This window comes from Nannospalax galili, unplaced genomic scaffold, assembly GCF_000622305.1.
Source record: "Nannospalax galili isolate Female #2095 unplaced genomic scaffold, S.galili_v1.0 scaffold1919, whole genome shotgun sequence".
Classification (NCBI taxonomy): Eukaryota; Metazoa; Chordata; class Mammalia; order Rodentia; family Spalacidae; genus Nannospalax; species Nannospalax galili.
The window spans coordinates 6,047-18,981 of record NW_008342090.1 but is presented as its reverse complement, the minus strand read 5'-3'; the positions used below and the strand labels follow the sequence as shown (position 1 = coordinate 18,981).

The window sequence follows — 12,935 nt, the reverse complement described above, 5'->3', positions numbered from 1 at the left end:
CATTTAATTACATAAATTTTAATTTGTGTTATATTGCTAATTAAGTTTTTTTGAATACATAGTTACAATACTGATGTTTTAAATGTTAAAAGTTATTTTTGAGTTTCCTACCAACATACCCAGCATTACTCCCTTGAGCTAAGATGGAGGAGTATGTGAGGGAACCTTGCCCCTGGTGAATTTTGAATGACTATGGTGGGGCACCATAGTGGTGGTGTCTTTCAAGCCATTCAAGGTTTTCTAAATTCTCCAGTGGGTTCAAGTAAGAGAAAAAGAAGAACCCTGGAAATCTATCATGAGTAGAACCTTGGCAGGAGCCATCCTGGTGGCAAGAAATGGACCAGTGGCCATGGTTGGGTCAGCTTCGATGAGTAGTAGTCTGGGTTTAATTGAAAGAGCTGGTGTCTTGTTCACAAGATTTGCTCCTGCACAGCATCCCAATAACCCTCAGTTTGCTAAAAGACCACTTCTAGTTGTCTTCAAGACAGTTACAACCCTCACTTTTTGTAGATTACTAACAATATCAGCAGGATTTCTTTGCTGGAGTTTCTTTAATTGGCTGTAGGTCAAGAAGGATTTTGGAAGATAATGTTTCAGTCTGTTTAAAACTGGAAATGGGACAACTGTGGCTAAATAGGCCATGAAGAGGCATTTAGCACGTTTTTTCTAATAAAAGAGACATGGAGGAGGGAAAGGATACTGTGTTCATTTATTCACACTTGAACTGCATTTATGATCCAAGTAAATGTCATTTAAAGAACATGTAAGTGCTTAGAAGATGAAGCACCAAACAGCAAATAACAGGGAAACATGACCACCATTCCCTTAGGGACTCCTCTACTTTGTGTGTGTGTGTGTGTGTGTGTACATGTGCACACATGCCTGTGCAGTTATTGAGACAATTAAAACCTCTTGAGATTTAACACTTCCCCTTAAAGCTGTAGAATTCTACTGTTCATACTGAGCATACATCAGATAAGTTGTTTTATAACAACCCCCCATCTTGATATGAACTACATATGAGAAGAATTAAGCAACTGGCATGAATCACTTCACAGGACAAGACTTTATAGATCGAAATATTTGCCAAAATGTTCATGCCTTGCTTTGAAAACAAAAGAGTATCTTAGTTTAGTAGATGCTGGATATAAACTCTTTTAGGCAATCAGAAACAACTTGCTTTCAGTATACCCAACTCTATATGAGAATAATTTTTACAAAGAGAAATTTGGTGTATGCTGTGTGCTTGAAAATAAAGATGATGAGCATGGTCATACCTATAATCACATCATTCAAGAGGTGGAGGCAAGAGAATCCATGTTTGGGCCAGAATGGCCTCATAGTGACACAGTCTCAAAAAAACCAAAAAGGGAAGAAAATATGTTATTTTTAATGTGTTCAAAATTCCGTGAAGCTGATTTTAAGAAAGTATGTTGTGTGATCTGGTTGGGTCTAGAAATTGCATTAGCATTGTGGAACACAGCATTTTCCTGCTTGTGTCAGGAGTGACATTGCCTTTAGAAGGCATGTTGTGAGGCCATTTATCTTTCCGTTCAATGCTGTATTCATAATAAGCATTTAATTACTAATTATGACTTGATAATTTGTGCATTTTATAGTGGAAAGATAGATAAATTAATATTTTATAATCACAAACACTTGTAATTGCATATTTCAGGGTCATGTAAATACAAGTACAAGGTTTAACCATTAGCATGATATGTACTCAAAATGTTTTGTTGTAATCTAGCACTTGCAAGGCAAAGGGGATCATGAGTTCAAAGCTAGCCTAGGCTAAATTGTGAGTTCAAGGCCATCCTGATTGATGTAAGACCCTGTCTCAAAAACAACAAAAAGTTACCACTGTCACTGCTAAAAACACTATACTAATTAGACAACAGCTTCCCGTTATCCCTACTTTCAACCTCTGGCAAACCACAATTTGGCTGTCTGAATTTACCTGTTCGAGTTGGAGTCATATGGTATTTATTCTGTGTGCATTAATTCACTTAGCATAATGTTTGAAGTCTGTTCTTACTGTACACTTTACTTCTGTGCCCAAATGACTCCATTATGTGTATATACTACATAATATTTATTCATTAAACTATTGATGGTCATAAGCTGTTTCAGACTGTCAGCTATGGTGAATTATACACTGATGTACAAATATCCATTTGAATCCCCACTTTCAGTACTCTTGGATAAGTACTTTGGGTTAAATTTGCTGAGTCCTTTAAAAAGTTATTTTCTTCAAATGTGCTTGTCTTTGACTTATATTTTAACACTGGTTCATAAAAGAAAATAAATTTAGTCTCCACTGGATATCAGCTGTTTATTCAAAGATTGTTCCACCATGATGGCTGAGTCAGTAAAAGATCCAGCTGTGCAAGACTGATGACCTGAATTCCATCACTGGAACACATGATAGAAGCAGAGACTAGTGATAGTGGCTGTCTGACCTCCCCATGAACGGCATGGTATGCTTGTGCCTGCCTTCACACAAATATACCCGTAGTACAAAATGTTAACAATAAAGTTTAAAATTTAAAAACAAAATGATTGAGTCTGGTATAGTGGGTCATGCCTTTAATCTCAGCACTCGTGAGGCAAAGAATGGTAGATCTCTGTGAGGTAAAGGCCAGCTGGTCTAGATAGTAGGTTCCAGGTCAGCTGGGAGACCATATCTCAAAAACAAAACAAAACAAAACAAAACACAAAATGATTATTTTGTGTCACAGTATTAGAAGTTTCAGTCCATGCTTTTTTGGGTCTACTTCACAATGACAGGAGTGACAGACAGAGGAAGAGCTCAATTCCTGGTTACCTCCAAGAAGCAAAAAGAGTGAGAAGGTAAGGCACCACCAGTAGACCACAGCCCAATAGGCCTCATTCAGGTATGAATTATAAATGGACTAATTCATTGAAAAACCCCTCAGGATGCAATCCACCTCCAAGTCCTGATGAATATTTCTCCAGTGAATACTAAGCCTCCAACACATGAATCTGTGAACAATATTTCATATCCAAACCACAATGGGTAATCATCAGTACTGAACTTAAACTTTATGCCCAGTTTCTTATATATTTTTCATATTAAATTTTCAATTAACATACAACATTTATACTAATTCATAGCTTATTGCTTCATGATTCGGTGAATGTAGGGAATTTCTAAATAAAATTGTAATTATACATACTATCTCATTAACTATTTCTCTGTGTTTGCAACATTTAAACTTTTGTCAAAAAGAAATAAATTTTATTTTCTACCCTACAATTTATTGTTGTACTGTTGTAGATTATAGTTGCCTTACAGTTTAGTAGACCATGAGAGTTACTTCCCATCCTCTAACTATACCTGTCACCCTCCAGTTCCCATCATAGCCTCTGTTCTGATTTGTATTTCCATGTGACGAATGATTATAGCCTCACAGAGAATAAGGCTGTTGTCATCTCACATCATCCATGCTGGGGTCATATTGCTAGCCCCATGTCTATGGGTCAACATGGCACTCTCTGAACTTTCTTCCTTCTTCTTTCTTTCATAATTTAAATTATTTGAATCATTCACTCAATTTTTTCCATTAACATTGCTTATTTTAGAATTTTTTATGTTTTGGAAGATACCTGTGGTAGTCTGAGTGAGAAATGTCCCCTATAGGCTCTTGTTTTTGAATACTTGATCCCCAGTTGGTGGTACTGTTTATGGGGGTTATGGAACATTTAGAAGGTGCAACCTTGTTGAGTGAAGACATTAATGGGGGCAGGTTTTGAGGACTGGGGGTTTATGGCCTTGCCTCCCTTCTTGTTTTCTCTTTTCTTCCTGTCTGTGGGTGAAATGTGATTAGCCAGTGACTGCTGCCAGGTCATACCATTCCCACCGTGATGGACACAGTCCCTCTGGAACTATACACTCTTCTTTCTTAAATTTGCATTGTCATGGCATTTCATCTCAGTGACTGAACAGTAAATAATACAACACCTTTCTCAGCCTTGTTACCTTTGCACAATCTCAAAATGCAATTGTCTCTCTCCTCTTTTATTTTTCAGAGTGCACTTGGGTACCCTGAGCAAATGAGTGCCTTTGTGTGATCCAGTGTCCTCAAAGTTGAACAAAAATGTAGACACACTTGGAGAGGAGGAGAGAGAAGCTCCTTGCTCAGCTCATCAGTTTAACCAGCTCACAGGGAATTGCTTTGTTGCACAGTCTTCTGTGTTTCTGTACCTCGTGGGCATTGGTGGGTCACATTCATACAGCTCAGGAGTAACAGTATGAAAACTACAGGCATAGTCACCATCACATGGTCAATTGCAAAGTTTGGAAACTTGATCATCCTGAGCTAACATTGCATGGTGTTCCCCCTCTAGGGTGTTTACAGGTACTTGATCAATGCTCTTTGACTTCCCTTGCTCTTTCTTAGGCAGACTAGATATTCCTCAGCAGCGGTGTAGGTGAACAGAGTAAAGTGCATCTCTCCTAAGGGAGCTATGTGGGTTAGCACCTCAGGGATCATTCCCTCTACCTTACCGAAACCATCTCCTGGTCTTTGCAGTTCTACACATATCCCTCAAATTTTGTTGACTGCATAACAAGTAAGTAACTGTGAGGTATACGGCAAGATGTGGACACTGAGAGTTTCAAGATATCGTAACAGTATGGAGCCAAGTCAAAGAATTTTGGCATGCACTACAAACCTAAACTGTAAATTTAATGAAAATTTAGAATATAAGCCACAAAGACTGAAAGGGAAAGATGTTATATATCCATGGACAGAAATTTTGCAAAAGATGTTTAGCAGTTGGGGACACAAATTAGACTCTGTAGACCATACATATATACATGATATATATGATATATATATATATGATATATATATATATAAAATAGAAAACATGAAATTGGGTGGCAGTGGTAATGAGGGGGTGCAGATAAGGGAGGGGATTAAAATATGATCAAAATGAATTGTACAGAAATCACAGAAACTCAACAAAGTATAAGCAGATTTAAAAGTAAATATTTAATGAACAGAGAAAAAAAATTGCATTGCATATTATCCTTTGCTATATTAAAGAAAATATAAAACTTCACACTATAAATATAGAGCTAAATAGCTACATCTGGATAAATAAAAGACTTTTGTCTAAACAGATATATACAATATTGCTCAATATTCCAGAAAACTTCTAGGAAAGTTGATTGAATTGATGTGACAATGAGATGGCAGAACTTCTGTAGTGAGATACGATGTCTTAGTCCATGAGAGGCATTTCCACTTTGGCTCAGGCCTCACTCATTCTTCTCAGTCTTCCCAGATAGTTGGCTGAGGAAGAGAAGGATTGTTGCGGGTTCTCCTCAGGCCAGTTGTGAAGACCCTAACCTGGATCAGGTCCCCCGCTGATTAGGGGGGCAAGAGGCGCAGAGTCACAACACACAGACTCTGGGAGTCAGGTAGAAGCAAGCACTAGGCGAGGTGCTGCAGGCTCATTTAATGCAGGATGGTGCAGGCCTTATATTTCCCTTTCTCCACCCCCAAGTCCCTTTAGTCATTGTATTATTTTCTGATTGGTCTGTACCACCCAGTCTGTAAGCAGTCACTGGGCTTGTGAGCAGGGTTGGAGGTGTGGGCTCCTTTTGGCAGGCTATTTGTGGACCAAGAAGTGAAGTGAATTCTCACTGAACCCCAGGGCTCTGGGTCTGCACCATCTTTGGAGGCCTCCTGCTGTATTTCCACCCCTTTCCTTTAAAAATGACTGTCCAGCGAGAGCCTGTAGGCAGCTCTGCCTCAGGATGACCCCAGGATCATGGACTGTGCCTGTCTTAGGTTGTCCTATTCGGGCATGAACCTTACCCATCATTGGAGCATGGGCGTACACGTCCATGTCCTGGCCTAGGTTGATTCAGCCCAACAGGATCTTACCTGTCGTTGACTACTAGCCCTCCAAGGGGCATCATCCTGGGGAATCAGTCTAGGTGGGAATTATTTGTAGGAGGCCTCATACATTTGTGTAAGCCAAGTCTGTGGGCCTGCATAGGGCGGGTTGAAATCATTTTCGTGTATTGCTCTGAGGGCCTGATACACTGAGTGACTCAATTTTTTCTGACTGCAGGAACAAAGAACAAGGCATTTAAGAAGTAGAAAAAGAAGAATAATTATGCCTGTCAGGAGAAGGTAAGTGACGATCCACGATGGGTCAAACAGTGCTTTTAGATTAGACCAGATTTTCTCTAAGTACCCTGAAATGATGTCCAGCGTGGGGGTGCGGGTATAATTTAGAGCAATAATTTGATTAGTGAATAATATAGAATAATTAAGAAACTTTTGATTCCCGTGGCCGTGAATATAGTGCATGAGTTGTAGGTGCACTTCAGTAATATTTTGTACTTTACAGGGGGTGAGACAAAGTGACCTAAAGTGAGGGTCACAAGCTAGCAGAGCCATGTCTTTGGTAATTGCCAGTTCTTCACTTAAGAGATCAGTTTGTTGTTGTAACACATTAATTGCCTGGTGAAGATGCTGATTGATAAGGGACTGAGTGTGAAAGGTAGAGGAGGTTTTGGATGCAGCCTCATTGAGTGTCTCCACAGTAGTGGAGGATTGGGTGATAGCTACTTCAGAGGTGGCTGCTGACCCTAATGCAAGGATGATGGCTGAGATGAGAGGGGCAGTGACCCCAAAATCCCGTTTTAATTGGGGGGCTTGTGACAAGGCTGTCCGCTCTATAAGGGTGACAGCATGGAAGTGGGTTGCATTGGTGACTGGAACCCAAAGGGCCAAGGGTTCACACATAAAGAGAACTATATGAGATGGATGGTTCCAGCAGGCCACCAGTACACAGGTGGTGTCAGTATTGGAGCAGTTGAGTTGTCCCTGAGGGTCGGAGGTAACATTGGCTAGCAATAAGGAAAAGAGGGACCGCACGCAAATGGGGGTAAGGGGCCAGGATGTCGTGTGATCAATGGATGTAAGGATTTTGTTTTCGGCACAAGTAGAGGGATTGGTGTCAGTGTAAGTGCCGTTGGAAAGCTGAAGGCCCTGCTGTGCCAGTAATGGCCTCATGTCCATGCAGGCGTGTGGCCCACAGATGTCCCAGTTACCAAGTATTGATTTGCAGTTGGTATGGGAGATCTTAATGCCACAGGGATAGGTGGGGGCCAGTTGTCTCCAAGATCCTAGGGGGTGATTAACGGGGGAGTGGCTGAAGCAGCAAAAGGGAGGGATGGCATGGTTGGGCTTAGGGTGGCATCTCTGCCACAGTATAGGGAGCGTGAGGAAAAAGGGTGCAAGGGAGCATGTGTGTAGGCAGTTGGGGAGTGGTGGGCATAGAATGGCAGGGCAAAATGGCGGCAGAGGGTTGGCGGTCTTCTCTGCCTCCCCTGTTATTATTGTCCCCAGTGCAGCGATGACCAAGGTTACATCGGTATTGTCAAAGGTAGGGGAAAGGCCCTGGAGTTTAAGCATGTAAGCCGAGGAGGCACTGCCAGTATAATCTTGGACGATCAGGTTGAACAGTCCAATGCATGAGGATGTGTTGTTGGTAGTGAAGCACAGAGAGTTATTTAGGGGCCAGGAGCCATTGAGTGATTCCCAGGAAGTAACTGGGTCCATGGTGGGGAGGCCAAGTGTAGAATTAGTTGAATAGAGGGTGGGGTAGGCTGGGGAATGAAGCAATAAGGGCAAGAGTATAGGTGGGGAGGGGACCAAGGCCCAGAGATCATGGGCCGTGGCAGGGGTGGGGAAAAGCAAAGCAATTATCTAGATAGCGGCGAGGTCTCTGGGTCCTTGGGGTCCTCTTGGTCGTTTGCTGGTCTTACATCTCTTGCTGGAACCCATACTGGCTTTGTTTCTGTCTGAGGAAAGACACAAGCATAGCCTTGCCCTCTTGTTAACAAGGGGGCGGGCAATTGCCATTGACATGTTACGGAGTCCTTCCATCTCACTAGTGGCAGGGGTGTAGGCCTACATATGGTAGCCAAGTGTTTGTAAGCCTGGCTCAACCCATTTTCACTGAAGGACAGGAAATTAATGCTGAATAGAGCTTCAATTAGAGCTGGGTGCGGGTCTCTTTTAGACTCAGGGGTAGCCAATTTTTGTAATGTTTCTTTGAGGGTCCTATTTGCCCTCTCCACAATGGCTTGTCCCTGTGGATTATAAGGGATGCCAAGGGAGTGACTAATTTTCCATGTTGACAGGAACGATTCGAATTGTAGAGAGGTGTGATGCTGGCCCACTATCAGTTTTTAGGGTCCATGGCTCTCCCATTATCAGCATTGCTGATTTGACTACCTTAATGGAGTGTGAGGCCTTTCACTGGTTTGAGAAATAGTGAAAAGAAAGGAGGAGTAGGTGTCAACAATGACATGGACATACTTAAGATTACCAAAGGAGGTGTAATGGGTGATGTCCATTTGCCAGAGGGCATTGGGTAGGAGACCACACGGGTTAACTCCATATCGATTGAGGGGGCCTAAGGCAGCAAGGGGTGTACATGAAACACAAGATCTGCTCAGATGTTTGCATTGAGAGATGGGTAGGTCGGGTAGAAGGTGGTGCAGACTGCGAGGAGAAAGGTGAAATTGTTGGTGCAAAGCTCTGGCTTGTTCTAGTAGAGGAATCTCTAATAAGTTTATCTACTTTGTCATTTCCCTTTGCCAAGATCCCAGGGAGCTTGATGTGTGATCTTATGTGGGAGATGTGCCAGGGCCATTATCTGTTATCTAAGATAATCTGGAGAGCTCTCATCATTCTAGTGATGGGATCCTTGTGGCCTTTTACCCAAGCAAAGGGAAGATATCTGAGGGCCTGAACCACATACTGGCTGTCAGAGAATATATTGAGCAGCTCAGTCTGGCAGACTTGGAAGATTTTTAACAAGACCTGGAGCTCCCCCAACTGGACAGAGCCGAGATTGGCTTGCACATAACAGGTGTCATCCTTTCCCATGCCCTGAATGACAATGCCATAACGGGCCTTATTGGCATCCGAGAAGGCTAGCATGGCTAAAGGTAGGGGATTTTTGCAGGAGGAAGTGTGTGGCTGAGTGGTGATTTCCAAACAGGCCAGGCTGGCCAGTCGCTTATCTGTGGGTGTGTGCTTATCCAACTCCCCTATGAACCCGGACATCATTAGTTGGAAAGCCAGAGAGTCTGCCCATAATGTTTGGGAATGCTTAAGAGGAAAGGGCAGTATAATTTTGTCAGGTTACCTTTCTGAATATGTGCCTGGCTGTCGGGCCTTAATTGCTAACTTGAAGGCAATATCATACTTAGAGCTAAGCCTAGTTAGGTCCGAGGTAGTCAGGTGGATCCACACCAGGGATTCTTGCTGCCATAGCGCTCCCAAGACACCATTTTTAGTCCAGAGGATCAAGGCCAGTAATGGTCCTGCTGGATCATGATGTCGGAGTGACACAGACCTGAGTATATGATCTATCTTATTAAGAAGATCTTTAGCTGACTGGATGAGAGGGATCCTTGAATTTGGTGAATTATGGCCTTCCAGCAGGGAGAACAAGGCCCAGAATTCCAAGTCAGGGACTGGTATAAATTGTTTGAGCCAGTTTATAGGGCCTGGCCAGTATTTCCAATGAGGGAATTTAAAGGATTCAGTTTTGGATATAATGATGACATCAGCCCCTGTGTCTAGTAGGCCCTTTATGGCAGTTCCATCTAGAAAGAGGGTCATTAGTGGGGAGTGGTTGAGGATTGGGAGAGTCCATAATATCTGTCTCATTTCCCCTCTTGTGGGTGGGGCTGAGGGGGACCCAGGTGGAGTTTAAAGGAGCCGAGTCCAGTTGAGGCTGTGACCTACAGTCTTTAGGCCAATGGAACCCTCTTTTGCACTTGGGGCAGCGAGTCTTGGGGCGGACTCTACCTCTTGGGCAGTGGCTACAAAAGTGCCCAAGCCTCCTACAGTTCCAGCAACCTTCCCATATGCCAAAATGGGTGGGTTTTCCTTGTGACAAAAGAGTCTCCAAGGAGGTGGTCAAAGCCTCAATAGGGCCCACCCTAGGGTCTAAGTCTCTAGTAGCGAGTACCCATTTGTGAATGTTATCATTGTGGACAGGTGCAATAGGGAGTAGGGATGTTTAGTCCCTCCCAAGTTAATTGTTTGATAAACACCTCTCAGGTGGGTTCAGAATCCACCCTCCTCTCTACTGCCTCGGTGACATGGGTAAGGAAATCCATGAAAGACTCCCCTGACTGTTGAATCAAATTACGGAAAAAGACTTGTGGGTCGTTGGGGGAGCAACATTTAAGGGCCTTAAAGGCCAAGTCAGAAACTTGTTGAAAATAGGCATGGAGGCCAATAGTAGACTGGGAGATGGGGTCAGTATATTGTCCACATCCTATGAGCATGTCCAGCGTAATGTAATATTAGAAATTTAGGCATGCCTGGTTTTCAGCCTGATCGTCATCGGCTGTGCACCAGTTTAGAAAGACTGAGGGTTCTAAGACTGCCTTTAGTAAGCTATACCAATCATAGTGGGTTTGTAACTGTAAGGACCACTGGCAAAGAACCTGTTCGAAATATGGGGAGTCAGGCCCCGATTCCTCAGCTGCCTTGTGGAAAAGAACGAGGTCAGCAAGTGGAGTGGGCAGCCATGGATGCTGAGCCAAATTGGGGCCAATGTTAACCGGAAAGGTGGGTGAAGCTTTAAGGAGGGCAGCCTAGGAGGGAGGGGTACAGTAGCAAGGGAAGAGGTGGGATGGTTACTTGGAGGGGGGAGAGAGTAACTCTTTCCACAGGTGGGGGAATTTGGGGCATGGTAGCTCTAGGAGAGTATCCTGAGATATAGGCAAAGGAGCTCCTTCCTTATTGGATGTGAGCACAGAGGCAGCATAAACCTCCAGGTCCAGGGGGTCCAGGAGGTCCAGGGTCAAAATAATAGCCAGATCTACACTAGATTACTCCCAGCAGTGTTTGTTGTGGGCCGAGATTGCTGCCTCAGGAGAGGAGGATTTAAGGCTAGCAATGATGGCTAGGAGATCGGTACGAATGATGCGGGGGGAGTGATCCCTGACCTGACCTCCCTTTTGCAGGCCAGGAAGAGGACCTGCATCCATGTGTCAGGGTCCCACATGTTTTCAGGGGAGACCCACAGAGCCAAATTAGTGGCTTCATCCCAAAAGTGTTCGATATCTATTGGTTTCACTTTCAACCCTCTGGTTTTAAGGAGCACCTTGAGTGCTGCCATTTGTGGTTCCCTGCATTGTGGTGGTAAATTGCCCATTGTGGGAGGGTCTCACGAAGGGGAATTCACCACAAAAGTAGAAGACAAGGGTGACTACTAAGAGGGCACAAAGGAAGCAAAGAAGCACTGTGAGCTACTAAGATGTAAACTGCCCCGACATGTAAAAGTGTATCAGATCCAAATGTCTTGTGATCAGTGTGGGACTTCTGGAGGCCAGAACACCTCCAGCCATATGCTCACATGGTGTCTCCGGGACAGGCAACAGGGTGACCCAAAGCCTGGGCTCTGAGTTCAGGGTCGATCAGCCCTTATGTGAACTCACTGGGATGAGCTGAGAGGGGGGAGGTGCCAACGTGGGCTTCAGGACCATGTGGCATAGTGTGCCTCCCTGATCTAACAAACTAGTCCAACATTAAAGACGACAGACAGGGTAGAGGGGACAGAGGAGGGAGCTACTTGCTTACCCTCGAGCAGCCGAAGAAACAGACAAAACCAGGGGCCTACTTATCCAATGAACTGAGGTTCTGGGCGTTGCCAACACCATGGGCAGGAGTCCTTGTGCAGGTGCCAGGTGTTGTGGGTTCTCCTCAGGCCAGTTGTGAAGACCCTAACCTGGATCAGGTACCCTGCTGATTGGAGGGGCAAGAGGCACAGACACACAAAACACAGACTCCAGGAGTCAGGTAGAAGCAAACACTAGGCGAGGTGCTGCAGGCTCGTCTAATGCAGGAGGGGGCATGCCTTATATTTCCCTTTTCTCCGCCCACAAGTCCCTTTAGTCAGCGTATCATTTTCTAATTGGTCCGTGCCACAGAGTCTGTCAGCAGTCACTGGTTTTGCAAGCAGGGTACAGAGGCATGGGCTCCTTTTGGTGGGCTATTTGTGGACCAAGAAGTGAAGTGAATTCTTGCTGAATCCCAGGGCTCTGTGTCTGTGCCATCTTCGGAGGTCTCCTGCTGCAAAGGATCTCATGATTTCTGCTCTGACCACCTCCCAGGCACAAGGGCTGTGTTTCTGATCTCTCAGATAGGCAGTGATCCTATGGAAGTACTTCCTTACAGCCACTAGGGTGTTCTCTGTTCCAGGGAAGGCTCTAGTACCTCCATCTGCAGTATCTGACAGGCTTGCAAAGCATTCAGCAGCTGATAGAAGCGTGCAAAAGAGTCTTGCCATGAGTGTCAGTCTCTTTGCTTCAGAAATATATGTGTCGCTTGTGTATCTAAGTGCTTGCTTCCTGTAGAAAGAACAGTAGTTCTAGCAACGTGTTTACTACAGTGAATATGAATGAACAGAAGCATTTTGTGTCAAACCCCGTTTCCTACAAATTGCATGGAAAAGAGTGTTGCAATGATTGGCAGTCTCGTTGCTTTAGAAAAATATGTGTTGCTTGTGTATCTAAGTGCTTGCTACCTGTGGAAAGAAAAGTAGTTCTGAGAATGTGTTTACTACAGTGAAAACGAATGAACAGAAGCATTTTGTGTTAAAAACCCGTTTCCTACGAATTGTATGCAAAAGAGTCTTGCCATGACTGTCAGTCTCCTTGCTGTAGAAACATATGTGTCGGTTGTGTATCTAAGTGCTTGCTTACTCGGGAAAGAACAGTAGTTCTACAATGTGTTTACTACAGTGAAAATGAATGAACAGAAGCATTTTGTGTTAAACCCCATTTTCTATGAATAGTATGAAAAAGAGTCTTGGCATGAGTGTCAGTGTGTTTGTTTTAGAAACATATGTGTCGC

General features: G+C 43.9%; 1 pseudogene; it reads left to right on the top strand.

The window, feature by feature from the left end:
- The first annotated feature begins 143 nt into the window (after positions 1-143).
- Positions 144-644, top strand: LOC115071228 (annotated as a pseudogene).
- Positions 645-12,935: the final 12,291 nt, after the last annotated feature.